Raw genomic sequence first — 16,642 nt, 5'->3', positions numbered from 1 at the left:
GGTAGAGGTCAGTGATTCATCAGTTGCATATAACACCCAGTGCTCATTCCATCATGTGACCTCCTTAATGCCCATCATCCAGTCACCCCCTCCCCAACCCCTTCCCCTCCAGTGACCTTCAGTTTGTTTCCTATGATTAAGAATCTCTTATGCTTTGTCTCCTCTCTGATTTCATCTCGCTTTATTTTTTTTTAATTTTTCCCCCGCTAATAGCTCCACTGAGTCATAAGTAAAACTGATAAAATACTTGTATTTATACTTGTACATATAAGTATGTGATATACTTCTACGCATTTTGCTCCCAACATGGGTCTTAAATTTATTTACCTACATAGTTGACACATCAAGATGCCTCATACTGTAATGAGCTTATACTGAAACGCCTGCTGCTTTCATATATTGCTAATACAGTTATTAAATTGGCAGAAGGAACTCTAGAAGTAGCTGTGGCAGTCTATAAATGATTTTCCAAGCAAAAGATACAAGCTCATGACCTCATTCAGTACTGGGACCAAGAATTAAGGCCACAGTTGTTGATTTCAAAGAGAAATTCTTTAATTCCTTGATTGCTGGCTGCAAAACTGTCAAATATGTTCAAGTTTAGACTATGCTTGATCCACAAAAAGCCCTCAGTAAGTAATTTCCATAATCTTTGGAAGTTCCAAATGCCAAATCCTTTTTAATCAGAATTAAAGTGTCCAGAAATTCAGCCTCATTTACAAATTACAACAAAGTTCTAAGAGAGAAAAATGAGAAAATGTCAGGATTCAGCTAAATATCAAATTTTAGACCTCTAATTTGTCACCACTTTAATTATATAAACCAATGTTGTAATGCATTTTGGAATTCAATCATACTTTTGTCCAATTAGGTCGTGAAGCTTCGTACTTCACATATACCAATTCCAACTCTTTCCCCTTCAGTATATAAAGGGCACACAAAGTCCAGAGGCTATGAAAGATCAAGATAAATATTCTGAAAATGAGGGACAGTTTTAACTTAATTTTAAGAATTTATGATACAGAAAGAGGAAACAAATGTGAAAAAAAAAAACTTAAAAAGCATCTAAATATTTATGGCTTCAGGTTGGAAATAGACTTGGAATTCAAGTTTCTACTTGATTAAGAATTTCTCCTATCCTTTTGGTATGAATTTCCTTCATGGTTAAGAAAATGCACTTTCCTCATAAGCCTTAGAAATTCAGTTTAAATCAGCACTTTTCAAATTTTAACTAGGAGAGAATTCTTACTGCTTTTTTTTTTTTTTTAAAGGCCACATGATCTGGAAAATGTCACTGAGCAAAGCATAATGTTCCTGTGCTTTTAACTGAACAAAGGAGGCAACAGTATGTCCTTAACATATAACTTGCTTATAAGATTAGACGTAAGTATTAAACAGCTGTTGGGGAAAAAAATGCCATAATTCAGAAATAGCTATGTTGGGAATGCTCATCCATTTCTAGCAGATTTGAATTTAATTTTTTTACCCTTTCCCTCTTCAAAAGAAAATAAATTTATAGAGATCTACCAAAATACAGAGTACCTTTTATAAAAGATGAACAACAGAAGGCTCCGTCAATGTGGTTCAAAGCATAGTTTCTTGAAAAAGGTTAAAGGTGAAAGTGTAAAGTTCCGAGCACTTGGAGGAAAGGGAGGTAATAACTTTAAAACTATAAAAATCACCAGACCAAAAAGTGTGTGCACCTATAATGTAAAAATTCTAATAAGCACAACAAAAGTAAAACAGGATTTTCTATAATGTTATTAAAAAATATAAACTATCCTCCATATATATTAGCAATCCCAAGAAAGCCTAAATATGATTAACAAAATTCAACTTTCAAGTGATTGATATTTTTCTTTTACCGTAATCCTCTAACATAATCTTCCATAATGATTCCCTCCGCACTAGCTGGTTTTGGAATAAAACACCCACCTATACAAATTTTGATTAGACTATCACAAAAACCTTGCAGTCTAGATTTCAGAGTTTCCAGGTGGCTAGATATCTTTCCAAAATTCTAAGCCATCTTATTTTGGAAAAATCTCTACATATAGGAAATAGCAGTATTTTAAAACTATATTTAAATCCCCAAGCACTTTCACATATCTCATTTTGCCAACAGGAAATGCAAAAAATAGATTGCCCCAAATCAGCTCTTCTAATGGCATTTCCTTCGGTATAGCAGGAAGAGCACAGTTCAAAAAGCTGTGAGACCACATGACCGAAGCCTTAATTCTTTAATCCACCTGGTAACAGTGCTGCTGTACAGGTTCAATGCAACCGTGCATACAGAGGCCATAATAGAAGACTCTGCATATAGGTGATACTCAAACATTTATTCAATACTTGATTGTGTATGTACAGATTTTGGAATTCAGCACATCTTAAGGTAAGAACGTGTTTCATTTTCCTCATATTTGTTTACTCCTTTGCAGAAAGACTGATTTGCTGAGTCAAATTCCATAAGATCTCTCCTTTGAGAATAAGCCTTCACTTGCTTAATTTTTTCAAAAGATTTATTTATGGATTTTTAGAGAGAGAGCATGCACATGAGCAGGGAGATGGGCAGAGGGGGAGAAAGGGGAAGAGAGAGAGAATCTCAAGCAGACTCCCCACCAAGCCAAATGAGGGGCTTTATCTCACAACCTGAGATCTTGACCTGAGCTGAAATCAAGTGTCAGATGCTTCTCTGAATGACCCACTACTTGCTTTACATAGGTCCTAGGTGAGGGGGGTAAGGAGGAGGAAAGGAAGAAGAGGAAAAAAAAAAAAAAAACCAAACTCGATTTTGAAGAGCAACTCTTAGTAGGAGAGAAGATACAAGGCTGTGGATAATGTGAAATAATAATTCATTTAAAAATATCTAATCAAAAAAAAAAAATAAAAATAAAAATAAAAATATCTAATCAGGGACGCCTGGGTGGCTTAGCAGTTGAGCGTCTGCCTTCAGCCCGGGACGTGATCCTGGAGACCCAGGATCGAGTCCGCATCCAGCCCCCTGCATGGAGCCTGCTTCTCCCTCTGCTTGTGTCTCTGCCTCTCTCTCTGTGTCTCTCATGAATAAATAAATAAAATCTTAAAAAAAAATCTAATCAAACCTATTTTGTCCACTGTCTCTATATTTCTGGAAAAAATACCATTTTACAGTAGAAGATTCAGAAATGTATACATGCAAGAAAATGAAAGTGGCCTGTTACACCATCCAAGCTTAACCGTTATGTTAGCTGTATATATTTTTATGACTATATTCATGAATTTACAAAACTGGGATCCCTTGGCTTGTACAGATTTGTTTCATGCATCCAGGGCTTAATGTTTGTGTAAACTTTTTTCTTTTACAATATCTCCATTTTGCATGACCACATATTACAGCCGAACAAAATCTCTTTGATTATTCTATTACATTTTAGCATTTAATTAACTTACACTTTTCACTCTATTACTTACAATCTGTAATTCTTTATGCACTTTGTCACAGCTCTACTTCCTTAAGCTAGTACCTATCTATCAAATCTATGGGTCAAACGTATTAACCTTTGAGGGACCTTGATATATAGTTCCAACATCATCCTCTAGAACCTTTGGTTCTCACACTACCATTTTTTGAGAGTGTAAGTTTCCTTGCAACCCAACAAATATTATTTTAAAAATAATCTTAGGTAATTTGTGGGTGGAAAAAGATATCTTAAATTGTTTTAATTTGTAAGTCTCTTGATCAGCAATGAGGTAGGGTATGATTTTGTGTATTATTTCTCTGTGACAATTTGTCAATTTTTATTGGGTTGCTTTACTTGTCAAAGTGTTTGAACTTTTCAAACAACAATACTAATTTAATTTTGATTATTTACTTGTTCATACATTTCTTGTTTGTTTTTAGCCTGGTAATGTAGTTTATATAGTCTGTGTATTGTGTACAAATATATATATATATATTTTATTTTATGGGTTCAAACTTTTTTTTTTTTGCTATTTTTCATGTTCTATATGCATAGCCTCCTTCCATTTGCAGTAATTAGGAGGTATTTTAGAATTATGTCAATGTTGGAAAAAATGGTGTCATTCATCACAGAGAAACATCTACAAGTCTCCATAAGATTGAAGCTGGGATATGAACCTGTCTCTCTTCCCCATATGGGAAAATGCTCTATAGGCAAGTCTGTCATGCTTCTTTTCCTTTTCCACAACAATGACTTCGACTTCTTGTAGGCGCAACAGTAACACCAATGAGAATTACACTGGACGGGCTCTGTTCCTAGGATATGAAATTCATAGAGCAGTAGAGTATCTAGCATAAGGAAGTAAAATTATACAGAGAAAAAACAAACTTACAAGTAAGTTTCCTAGAGGTATGGTTTCATTTAACTTTTGCCCAAATAATTTAGCCAATTACTCTACCAATATTTATAAATAATTATTTCTTCATCTACATGTGAGTTGTGTGTGCGGCATTCTTTTTCTATGTGTGCATTATTATGTATTATTTTCTTATGAATTGTTGATTGCTTCCAAGGCCATCTGCTTTTTTTTTTAATCCATCTGTTTTTGATTCTGTCATCAGTGCTGTGATATTTTAGCTTAAATTATTTTTAATTTTTGGTAGGCACGGCAAGAACCCATCATTTCTCTTCTTTTGAATGTTTTCTCTCAGTTCCCGGAAGTCACAGGGATTCTCTCTTTTTATGACGCCATGACCGCACAATCTCCTGACTGGCAATTCCTGGAAATTATAATCTCCATATGATGTATGAAGATGGAGGAAGAGGAGAGTATTAGCCTCACCACCAATGTAGGAGAGAAGAGCAGCCTGGGCCCTTAGTGATCTCTCGAGCCACCAGTCACACTGTGGGAGCCACATTGTGAATTTTGATTTTACACAGGTATGCTTGACTGCTTCACTTCAGAAAGCGAAGGACCAGTCCATCATCAGATTTTTAAAAACTCTATTTCAACACTCTAGTTTGGACAAATTCCTCCCAGACACTACATGGCATGTGTCAGTTTGGGGGTTTAGGAGGGGAGGAGGGAAGGAGGGGCGAGGGTCTTCATAAGAATCTTGTTCCAAAGTTGGGAGAAGTAAGGGATGCCCTGCTCGCCCGGCAGGTGGCATTTTTTCCCCAAGTTCCTCTGCCTTTTGGGTCTGTGATGTTTACGGGAACACCAAGTAGTCCCATCTCACAATCTGAAAATGCTTTACACCTTTCAGTGTGGGAGAGGCTCTCGGGGAGGGTCATGCACTGACCAGCACTTGTGAGCCACCAGCCAGGTAAGCCTTCAAGAGTTCTTGCAAACATGCTTTGCACTAAGAAAAATAGAAAATTAACTTCCCTTTTAATGGCATTTTGGATTATTAGTCTTCAGATAAAAATATAAAATCTCTGTTAAAAGAAAAACAGTTTGGGTGGGAGGAGAATTGGGTGTGGAGTGAAATGTTAACAAAATCTCAACTGAGATTCTTTGCTGAATCACATTTGGCATTAAGTCAGGCAATCGGTATGGATTGTATGAGGTACTCAATTTTCACTGTCTAATATTAAAGACACTAAATTAATAAGATTCTTTAAACTCTGCTTGTGGTATAATTTGTGTCTCAAGATTAAACTCTATTGGACTGGAAGGGTCTTACCACAGATAACTAGAAGTCATAGTTGGTCACCAGTTAGTCTAAGAAGTTAAAGTGAAGATTATTAAGAATATAATCATGCTTTAAATATAAATGTTTATATGCATGTGAACTAATTCACTAGGTTGTTGTTATAGGAACAAGATCTTGTCTTTGGAATTGGCAGTTGGCTTTCTTGCATTTACTTACCAGTAGTGCTTTGTTTTTGAGTTTTTATTTCATTAAAAGGAACTGAGAAATTTAAGTCACTTATAAAGCAATCCAAAGAAATAATATTCTTCTGCTATATTTCATAGCAGACAAATATTGATAGTTAGCTTGCCTAGACCTAATGGACAACTTTTTTTAATTGACTCTCCTTGACTGAGCCTTTCACTTGATCTTCGCCAAAAGGCCAAGAAGCGATTGACTGAGCCTTTCCAAAGCATTCAGTTTTCATATATTTTCTATTAATTTTCTCACTTATTGTGGTTACTTTCAGTAGAAAGCACTGAATAAATAGCATCTATTCATTTCATCTAGTAACTTACAATCCTGAGATAACTAAGTTTGGATCACATAATTGCATAAGCTTGAAAAAAGCAATTTTTTCAGGAACCAAAATAGACACATATGTTATGAAAAGGCTTCAAAACTACGGACAATGACTTTTCAAAGCGTCACTCCTTCACTTTTCAGGAAGACTGTCCCTAAGCATGTAAGAACAAAAACTTCAAGCCAGATGTTTGCAATTCCCTAGCCTTTTTTCTCTTTTCTGACCCTATACCTCCCACCTCAACCCCTAAGTGGCAGCTCTAAACTCATCCCTAGAAAGCTTCAAAACAATGTGTCTGGTTGGAAGCTGAATGATGTCTCCTAGAAGCTTATGCTATTCGGGATTTAAAAAAATAATAAAGGAACAAGAATGTGGCCTCCAACCTCCTTGAACCAGAAATGGCCTTTCAGGTTACAATGCCACTTACAGTTTCCAAACAGATGTCAAATAAGTTGTAGGTAATGGAGTAAATTTAAAACATTATTCCTGGCAGCCTTCCATGTATTTTTCTTCACACAATGTTATGAACAATAGTACTATTTGAAAGGAAGGACCAGAAATGATCTCAAATTTTGTTTTTCTCTCTTACCTTGCTGTCTTCTTTTCGGATTTTAACCTTCCAAGAAAATTCTGAGACATCTGCCTCTTTAGAGTGCCCATTTGCTTCAAGTAGTCTCAAGGGGTGAAGCCTGCTTTTAGATACCATTTTTAATACATCTCTCACCATTATTTCATTTTTGTGTGTTTGGCTCTTGGACAGACTAAAATAGTCAAAGATTAATTTATTCCATTTAGAAATATCAAACGCAGTCTGCCAATTTTTTTTTAATCACCAAAGGAATCTGTAAGTTTTGCAAATGAAGTTCACTTTCAGTACTTCAGACAGCACCTTTCCGTCTTGCATCGCGTCAAGCCTTGGGAGGCTACGACCAGGTTGTCAGTCCTCATATTTGCCTGATGGACTTGGCTCTTTCTCGTACAGCCTGCTGACCTAGTCGGCCTTTCGGTAACAGAATAGCTGCAAGTCCCCCATGGCCTCATAAGCTTCTGCGCCACACAGTTCTATTTATGTTAAACCAGACATTTCCATGTAATTTCATATTCTCTGCAATGTTTTTTTTCCATTGCCAAGTAAACTCAACAAGTGAACCTTTGAGATATTATCTTTAAAAAAAAAAAAAAAGAGAAAATCTCAGCTGTGGCAGACTAAAGGAATGGGTTTCATTTAAATGTTTCCTGTTTTCAATGCATTTGCCCCATAGAATCATTGTGTGGAACACAAAAGTCTGATTCAATTAGCAACTAAATGGTTACAATTGGATTTCAGCTCCAGCCAGTGGAAAGTACAAGAGAGCTGCACCACTGGAGAAAGGAGGATGGATGCCATTTGTATTCAGGACATTCACACGTTTTACATTGATGTACAGGACCTTTGTCACTGGACTGATGAGACAGTTGGAAGTACTGCTCAAGAGCCAGGTGCTTGACAAATAAAGAATTTATGAACTTATATACATATAAATTAATATAAATGTGTGTATAAACTTAAATATAAGCATATATATATAATTTATGGCATTAAATAAATTGAATACTGGTCATAGTCATCCATTTCTATATTGGAAATATTATACTCCGAGTCACCTACCAAGTTAAAGAACATCACACCAGAATATCAAGCTACTTAGGATGAGAACAAGTGCAAAATGAAGACAAGCTGAATAGAAGCACCTGTTGCCAATTTGTGTACACAGTCAATGTAGAGTGTTAATGACCGATTTCCAGTACTGGTATAATTTCTGTCTGCTACAGGGGTGTGTTTTTAAGTAAAGTGGAATGGAAATGGTTTATACGGTATCCCCTTAATTCTGTTCAGTCTTTTTAATCTTAAGGAACTGCACTGTTTGATGTTAATATCTCCACTCTGTTATGAGTTTATAATTGCCTCTTTATTTTCAATATTTCCTGACCCACTTGTTTTAAGTTTGATTCTTAGATTTTCTCTTCTTTTTTTAATTTTAATTTTTAATTTTTTAATATATTTTTTAGATTTTCTCTTCTAAGCTTTCATTTGCTTTCATTTACTTTAATGTCCTTTATAGTTGATTTTATTTTTCTAACATGCCCTACTCTTAATTTTATGTTGTCACTCACTGTGTTATGTTTGTTCATATGATCAACAAAATCCATTTTAACTGTCCACCCCATTTATTGTTAGGTTTTGCGTTCTCTGCTGTCATACAGAGAAGCAAGCTTTTATATGAAGACAAGATAAAAACTCCTTTCTTTAATAAAGACTGAGTATCCCCCTGCCCTTATCAATTAGATGACAACTTTAAAATAATTTATTTCTAACCTCTTGCTCATTTCCCTGCCTTTCCCCATGATTTCAGTTGACCTCCATTTCTTACCCTCATGTTTGCTAGGATCATTTAACAGCAGAGTGGATAACCTTAGTGTTCATCAACACATAGCTGCCCTTTATTTTCTATATCCCACTTCCCAGCTCCCCTGCACTCAGTTGAGGCCATGGAACATATTTGAGCCAAGGAAATGTAAGTAGAAGTCATGCGGATCATCTCTAAGCTGCGTCAGCAAAAAGCTTTTGCGCACTTTTTATAGCTTCTCTCTACCTCTCCCTGAAAAATCATGGAAAAGCACTTGTCTTAAGATGGTAGAGCCTCAGAACTTAAGTGGTTTGAAATTTGAGAGGCGTTAGAGAGGTTGGCTATCTGAGAGAGTCACCCAAGGTGAAGAGGTTTAGCATAATCAAGTGAGGACTAAGTTTTTATTATAGAAAACCACAGAAATTTTGAGGCTGTTACCAAATATGGAGGGTTCTACGCTTCCTTTATAGGAGTTCTTCTTTGACACTAGTATGGTATAGGCTCATGAACCTGCACGCTACAGAGCTTCTATTTCTTTTCTTCTTTATCTTCTCATATTTTGAATTCTGTATAACCCTTTATTTGGTTATCAGTTAATGCATTTTTCTCAATTGTTTTTCTCATGGGATAAATGAATAGTTTACATTCTAGACTCATGCTGATGTTTTATTTAGGTATGCTATCTTAGTGATCTAGAACTTTGGAGCTGTGGTCCTTTCTTCTCATTCATCTGTAGTTACCATCCCAGTCTTCTGGTCTATATTCTTACAAAGATAATTTTCTGGCCAGTTTGATGCTCTTCACTTTGTAGTAATAAATGAGTTTAATATTGTATTTCATTTTCACTTAATATTTGGCATTCAAGCCTTTTATGCAGAATATACATGTGTGTCTTCTTATCCAGCCTATAATGGAGTGAATGCTTTGAAATTTCAGATTCAAATTTCTTTCAACTCCAAAGGTGTTCCTTCTATAATTGTAGACAGCATTGAAGATGACCTCCAATGGTCCCCACCTCTTGGTATTCACAATCTTGTGGAGTCCCCTCAAAGACTGTGCCAAGGCGGATCTGTTGCAGTGTACAGCACAAATAATGGTATGTCACTTCTGAGATACAGTTGTAAGATTTTGGCTTCTCTATGGAGCACTTGCCCACTATTTCATTCTCTCTAGACCATGAATTTGCTTGAAAGAGGATACTTCAGCAACAATCAACTTCAGACATAGCAGTCTTGGCAGATGGTTCGAGAGCAAGTCAGAACTCCACCCTGCTAAGGTTCCCCTGGGTTCCCATCCCTTAGAAGCTATGAAATAATAAAATTATGTTAAGCTACATAGTTTAGAGATAATTAGTTCTATAGCAATGGACATCTAATACAATATTATTTTATCTTCAGTGTTTTATATTTTGTTCCTTAGAAGTCTTATTAGTAACACATTTAGCTTCTTAAATCTGTCGTCCCAAATGTGTTTCCTTTTTCCATCATGATTTTCAATTTTTTTTTCAATTTTCAGTTTTTTTCTGGGTTTTGAAATATTTTTGTACTTGATCTTCCAGTCAAACAACTTAAGCTTCAAAGGTGATTGTCTTCTCTCTTGCTATTTACCTACTGAGTCGTTTAATCGAGAAATCACATTTTTTAGAATTCTTATGGATCATTACTGGTAGGTAGGGAGTTGTTTGTGCAGAAACACTTGGAGGAATTCTACTTTCCCTAGATTCAAGACAAGGAAGATTCAGCTTCATTTTTGGCTTTTGAGAGTCAGATCAGTAATGTGGGACTAATATAGATTTTCCCACAGATCTCAGAAAGGTCGGCCATTTTCAACATGCTCTTCTTTTCACTGATTCTCCTCAAACTAAGATGCTATGTCTAGTCCATTGAGTAGCTAACAAGTACGATACCCTCATCACTTTTCTGTGTCATAATCCCCCCAAAAGCCAAACCTTATGTACATTCTATTCCATGTAGATTATCATGGTGGGGTTTTTTGTTTTTTTTTTTGTTTTTTTGTTTTTTTGTGCCTACTAGAGGCAAAAATAGTTGGAGCTAGAAATGGGCAGAAGTGATTTTAGACCATCATTTTCACAGCCAAATTTTGGAGAAAAAAATATTTGACTAATAATGTTTCAGTCCTTGAACCAGTCATAATATATACAAAATGCTGTTCAGTAAAAGACACTAGCTTACTGTTAGCACATAATCACTCCATAAAGAGTAACAGGCTAATTCCTGCTATAACTAACTCTGAAGTCAGGAGAAGAGAACCAGAATTTTTTTGGCCTTTCAAAGCCTAATATGTATGTGGCAAATCAGTTCTTCATTTTAAGTAATATGGAAACATACCTAATCCAAGGACCTTTTCATCTCATTCAAGTTCTTACACCTTTTTTTTTTTTTTTTTTTTTTAAATGAAGTATCTACTATATCTGAGCCTTACGCTTGGCACTTTATACAATTTTTAAAACTTCTTCAGAAATCCTCATATTGTAGTTATGATTGTTCTAATTAATGGATTTGGAGAATAAGTAGCTAGTGGTTAAAAGCACATGTTTGGAAGACAAAATGACTTATTATTTCTCCTTCTACATCTTAGATTTTTCATCAATCAGACACAGATACCAACTGTGGTATTTCAAGGAATGTTGTAAAAATTGAAAGTGGAGGCCAAGGAAGTCAAAGTTGCCCTTGGTGATGCAGAGAATATTGTGAAGTGCGCAAAATATTTTCAGGGTCAGGGTTTTCTGTGCAGGCAGCAAGTCAAACGTCCTCAAAAGCTGAAGAGAAATGAGTTTCTATCAGTTCAGAAGTATTGACCACACTGATATCTTCACATACAGGCTTTAGTGCTTAGAGTACTAAAGCACTCTAAGGATGATGAAGCAGTATTTTGCTCAAAAAAGTCTCTTTTTTTCTAACCATTTACAATCCAGTTCAAGAATCTGCCAAATCCTGAATAATGATGTGAGAGCTCTCAACTTCCACCCGTGCCATTAAAAGTCAGAGAAAACAATGTTCAGTTTCAGCTGCACAGAGTTTTCACTGTGAGGCACACAAAGAATATCTCAAACGTCACATCGTACCCACCAACTTACGGCCATAATGATATTTGTGTCAACAAAAGAAGATAACCAGCATGTGTGTCGGGAGATGCTGTGCAAAACAAGAACACACGTGGGTGACTGCCTGGGTGAGGCCCACTGTGCAAGCAGCCCCAGCTGAAAAAAATGGTGGCTGGACCCCCCCGAGGCTGCAGCACTCCTGGCATCCTCCACTGGACAAAAGTAGCAACACTGGTGATGATAAGAAGTTTCAAAATTACCTCTGGTCACAATTCTCTTTTGTACCTATTTCACTGTGAGACTGGCAGCCATGTCTTTACAAGGATGACAAGGTGACTGATCGGTCCTGGGGGGATGACTGAGAGACTTCCACATGAGAACGCTCACGTATTCAAGGCAGTAGCAGGGATGCTGAGGAAGGGGAAATCCTTCCTCCATGAAAGGACATGGATGACATTAATGTGTCACCGTGGAGATGCTAGAGTCTGAGCCAGCCCATTATGCCACAGGTCAAAAGTCATAAGCAAACCACACATTAGTCATCCAGGGCTTGACAGTCCAAATATACACCCAGAAAACTTTGAGGCCAACTTCCTATGAAAGGAAAAGTTTCATCTAAGTGCTTAGAGAGTAAGTCCTTGTGTTTGGAAATTCTGGGGCTTACCGTGTTCCTTCTTTCTCACCCTGCACTTTTCCCCTTCAATTCCATTAGTGTGATATTCCAGGGTAATTTTTACTTTTCATTTTCAAAAGGGCTGTATGGTTTCTTGAGATGGTTCTAATTTGAGTCTGTAAAAGGAGAATTCCTTCAACTTTGCATTGAAAGACAATATTCCAAGTAAGCATCATCTATTTATGATTGAATCCCCTCTTCCTCCATGGTCAACTCTCAGTGTACTTCCCAAAGATATAAACTGAAAAATAATGATATAATAATACTCTCCAAACCCACTTTATGTGCAATGGTTCAAAAACATGAATTTAATTTCACTAATCAGTTAAAAAAAAAGATTCTAAAGAACAAATGATGGGGGGAAATTCTTTCAGGCATCTTGGCCAGTTATTTAGGTCTTCCAAAACGTTTATCTTGTAGAGAATTATTAAAGCAAAAAAGGATAACACTTGGGTATTTTTAAAATATTTCTTTTTCTGGGGTGCCTGGGTCATGCAGTTGGTTAAGTATAAGACTCATTGTTCCAGCTCAGGTCCTAATCTCAGGGTTGTGAGATCAAGCCCTGTGTTGGGATCTGCACTTAGTACAGAGTCTGCTTGAGACTCCCTCTCCCTCTATCCCCACCCCCACACTCTCTCTTCTTCATATATATAAATCTTTTAACAAAATATTTCTTTTGCCTCAGTGACTTTTCAATTTTTTTTGTCAGGCTTAGCTCTCAAATATTCATGATGCACCCAAGCTTTTCCATAACTATTTGGTTCACAAGGAACTACCAGATAGTGATTTGAGTCTTTTATGTTTTTGTGTGTTTAAGGAGGATATCTGTGTATATGTGTGGTAAGAGTATTTAAAATTGCTATGTGTGTTAAGACTATTTAAAATTGAAATCTTAGTATACACTATTATTTGCTGTTTCTTATATTGTTCGGGGTGCTTTGCATATAGGTATTAATTTAATCCCCCCAACATCATATAAGGATGGTAATGTTATCTCCATTTTAGAAATGAGGATGCGGAGGCACATAATAAATTTCCCTAGGGATGCCTGGGTGGCTTAGTGGTTGAGCACCTGCCTTCAGCTCAGGGTGTGATCCTGAAGTCCTGGGATCGAGCCCCACATCAGGCTCCCAACATGGAGCCTGCTTCTCTGCCTATGTCTGTCTCTGCCTCTCTCATGAATAAATAAATAACATTTTGAAAAAATTAAAAACAACAACAACAACAACAACAAATAAATTTCCCTAAACTATAGAGCTGACACCTGCTATCAATGAGATATAACCAGGGCACCTAGTTCTCAAGTTCACTATTAACTCCCCAGCTATTGAGTGAAAACCATTTACACTGTATTTCTTTTTGACTCCTTAATGTAGCTCAGGTTGCAGCCCATGAGCTGTCTGCACATTATTTTGGTTCCTGGATCTACTCATCTACTCTATAAATGAGGGTGAACACTTGTTCACTATTAATGCTGAATCTGCTGGATTCGCCTGCCCTTTGTTCTAACAATAGGTATACTTAGATAGGAACCTAGAAATAAACAAATAAACAAAGCAGGAAAAAACAAAAAACAAAAAAAACAGGATCATGACCCGAGCCAAAGGCAGACACTTAACTGACTGAGCCACCCAGGCACCCTCAATATCTGTTGTTTTAAACATCCCAGTTTGTGGCCATTGGTTACAGCAGCCACAGGAAAGTAATTGAATACCTAAAGGGTAGTCAGAAAAAGTTGGAGAGAGATTTAGGAAGTGGTTATTGCACACCAGAGGAAAGGAAACTCACAGGGATCTGTAGGGAGCTTGGCAACAGTCATCCATGGTCATGTAGAAAATAAGAAACAAACCCATGAGCTCAATAGGCTGGGTAAGGAGGTTTCAGGACAGGAGCTGAGGTACACATGGCTTCCCTTAGCTGCCTACAGCAGAATATGAGAGCAGAAAGACTAACTAGAAATCAAACTTTCTTCAGTTTTCAAAACCAGCAATAGAAGCCTGAGGAAAGCATTTCCAGCCAGAAAAGACTTCTCAAATAAGAAAGGGTTTTTCGTATAATTATCAAAACCAGAGTGCTAGCAGAAAAATATTGTCTCAGAACACAGAGGAAACCTTTGGTTAACTGTGAAGACCATCATGAAGACATCAGAATGATGTTTGTCCGTGACCCGTAGACATGTTCAGAAAGACAAAAGCCTTCTGGTGGCCCCCAAGGTGTGTCTCTGTTAAGAGAAAAAAAAAAAAAATCAGCGTTTCTAAAAATGTTAAGGATGCTATTCCACAGAAGTCACATGGGAGGCCCAAAACAGAAATGGGTTTATCTCTAAGAGATTTGTGAATATGGATTTTATCTAAAGGGCTAAGCTCATACATTGACATATAACAAATCCACAAAGTTCTTAAAGAAACTGTCTTGCTGAGACTAAAAGGGATAGATAGAACAAAATGGGGGGGGGGGGGAAATCCTTAAATCCCTGAGCTACAGATAAGATACAAGATAAAAACAAAAATAAATAAAATTCTGTTTAGCTGTCAACATAAGCTGTGGCTTATGAAAAAGTATGACTCAAGTTGAATGAAGAGCCCAGGATGGACCCAAAAGCCAAAGGAACATGTCTCAGGTTGTAAGTTTAAGCCTTATTCCAGGGACTGGAACCATAATCCCTGCTGGATTTCAGAATTGCTATGGAACAGTGGGCCTATTGTTGCATCAGAGGGTCTGCTCTGGTTATCCTAATCTGTTTATCTACTGTGTATTTGCTGCTTTGAGGACCCACAGCCTGTCTCTTCTGTTCACAGATCAGATTGAGAGATACCACACTTGAGGAACTGTATCTATGGTGTCTTATCTACATACTGCCCGGTTAAGATGACAAGATTCTGGGTCTTAAGCCTGAGGTGGAAATTAAAATAGAAGGAGATGTTTTGGGGTCTTGAGAGACAGTGACTATTTTGCATGTCATGGGATATGAATTGCTGTGGCCCAGAGGGTGAACTACGGTGTGCCATATTTCCTAAAGCAGGTCACCAAATAGATCCTGTCCAAAATGCTTTCCCGAAATGTGCTTTGCTACCCTCCCATCAAGAAGCAAAATCTATTACCCTTCTCCTGTCCTTAAATTTGGATGGATTTCTGGTTGCTTGAATCAACAAGGCACAGTGTGGGGCCGTGATAGGACTTTGGGACTGAGTATAAAACCATGCTGCCCTTATGGGCCTGGTCATTTGAAACACTCACTCTGGGCACCGCCTCTCTACTATGGTCTCTCCCAGAACCTAACCACTATGCCGCATGCATCACAGCCCCCACGGGGAGGTCATGAGTTGTTGTACCAGTCAACAGTCCCAGCTGAGTCCAGCCTTTGAGTCATATGAGCCCAGACACCAGCCATGTGAGTTAGAGAGCCTCCAGATGATTCCAGCCCTCAGATACTTGAAACTCCCTGAGCTGAGGCCCCAGACATTATGCAGCAGACACAAGCCAGCCCTGCTTTGCCCTATCTGAACTCTTGACCCACAGAATCAGTGAACATAATACAATTATTGTTATATCACAGTAGTAAAGATAGATAGTTGTATAATAAGGATAGATTACTTTTTTTAAAGGAGGAGGGATTACAGAATGTTGCAGAGGGGGACAGACAGCAACACTGTGAATGCTTTTATTCATGTGCAGCAGTTAGGCTTCTGGAGGAGGAGAAAGTTCCTGCAAAGGCATAATGAGGCCAGTTAGTGCTGTGTGCATTACACACAGCTCATGAGTTCTAACGGCAAAACCAAGTATGTGCCCAAGAGCAGCACGGAGGAAGCTTGCCCATCAACATATTTTTGTGTCAGACAGATGCTTGACAAAATGTAAGCAAGTAGTTTGTTTTTAAGTCCGCCCGATTTGCCAAAATACCAATAATGTTTTAAGCATGGGGGTTGGAGGCAGGGAGGAGGGAGAGTGGAAAGGAATTTTAAATTATCAAAGAAAGGTCCAGCCCAAACCATGTTAATAAAAACAAGACTTTACAGCAAAGTTGCCAGATATTCCAATGGATTCAAAGCATTTTTAATTCTCAACAGTACACAAGATGCTTTTCCTGCGATAAGTTTCTCCTTCACAAATACAGACAATACAGACGTGGATGGGTTTTATAGGCAGCTCTCTGCTACCACGTAGGTCTTTATGTCTCTTATTGAAAACATGGCTCGCTATTCGTGCATATAAGAAATTGTAAAAAAAAAAAAAAAAAAAAAAAAAAAGAAATTGTAGGTTTTAGACCAGACTCTATTTTCTTTTAAACAATGATAAAGGAGAAAAAGACAAGCTCAGTGAATCTCCTCAGACTGAAGAAGAAAAAATTAACAGTTATCTA

The 16,642-nt window shown here is 37.3% G+C and overlaps 2 long non-coding RNA genes across 2 annotated transcripts in view; one reads left to right on the top strand and one right to left on the bottom strand.

Annotated features, from left to right (window-relative positions):
• Positions 1-2,172: 2,172 nt before the first annotated feature.
• LOC140604617 (uncharacterized) overlaps positions 2,173-16,642 on the top strand; it is a 38,395-nt gene continuing 23,925 nt past the window's right edge. Inside the window, exons 1-5 of the long non-coding RNA XR_012007436.1 lie at positions 2,173-2,392; positions 4,210-4,334; positions 4,652-4,880; positions 5,207-5,266; positions 7,486-12,239. This is a non-coding gene — a long non-coding RNA (uncharacterized lncRNA). The remainder of the gene's footprint in view (positions 2,393-4,209; positions 4,335-4,651; positions 4,881-5,206; positions 5,267-7,485; positions 12,240-16,642) is intronic.
• Positions 2,921-14,954, bottom strand: LOC140604616 (uncharacterized). The gene is made up of 5 exons (XR_012007434.1): positions 14,653-14,954; positions 14,394-14,503; positions 12,274-12,398; positions 6,748-7,322; positions 2,921-4,255 (listed from the first exon to the last, which is right to left on the bottom strand). It is a non-coding gene; the product is annotated as an uncharacterized lncRNA (long non-coding RNA).

This window comes from Canis lupus, chromosome 15 (assembly GCF_048164855.1).
Source record: "Canis lupus baileyi chromosome 15, mCanLup2.hap1, whole genome shotgun sequence".
NCBI classification, from domain to species: domain Eukaryota; kingdom Metazoa; phylum Chordata; class Mammalia; order Carnivora; family Canidae; genus Canis; species Canis lupus.
This window is presented reverse-complemented; position numbering and strand designations above follow the sequence as displayed.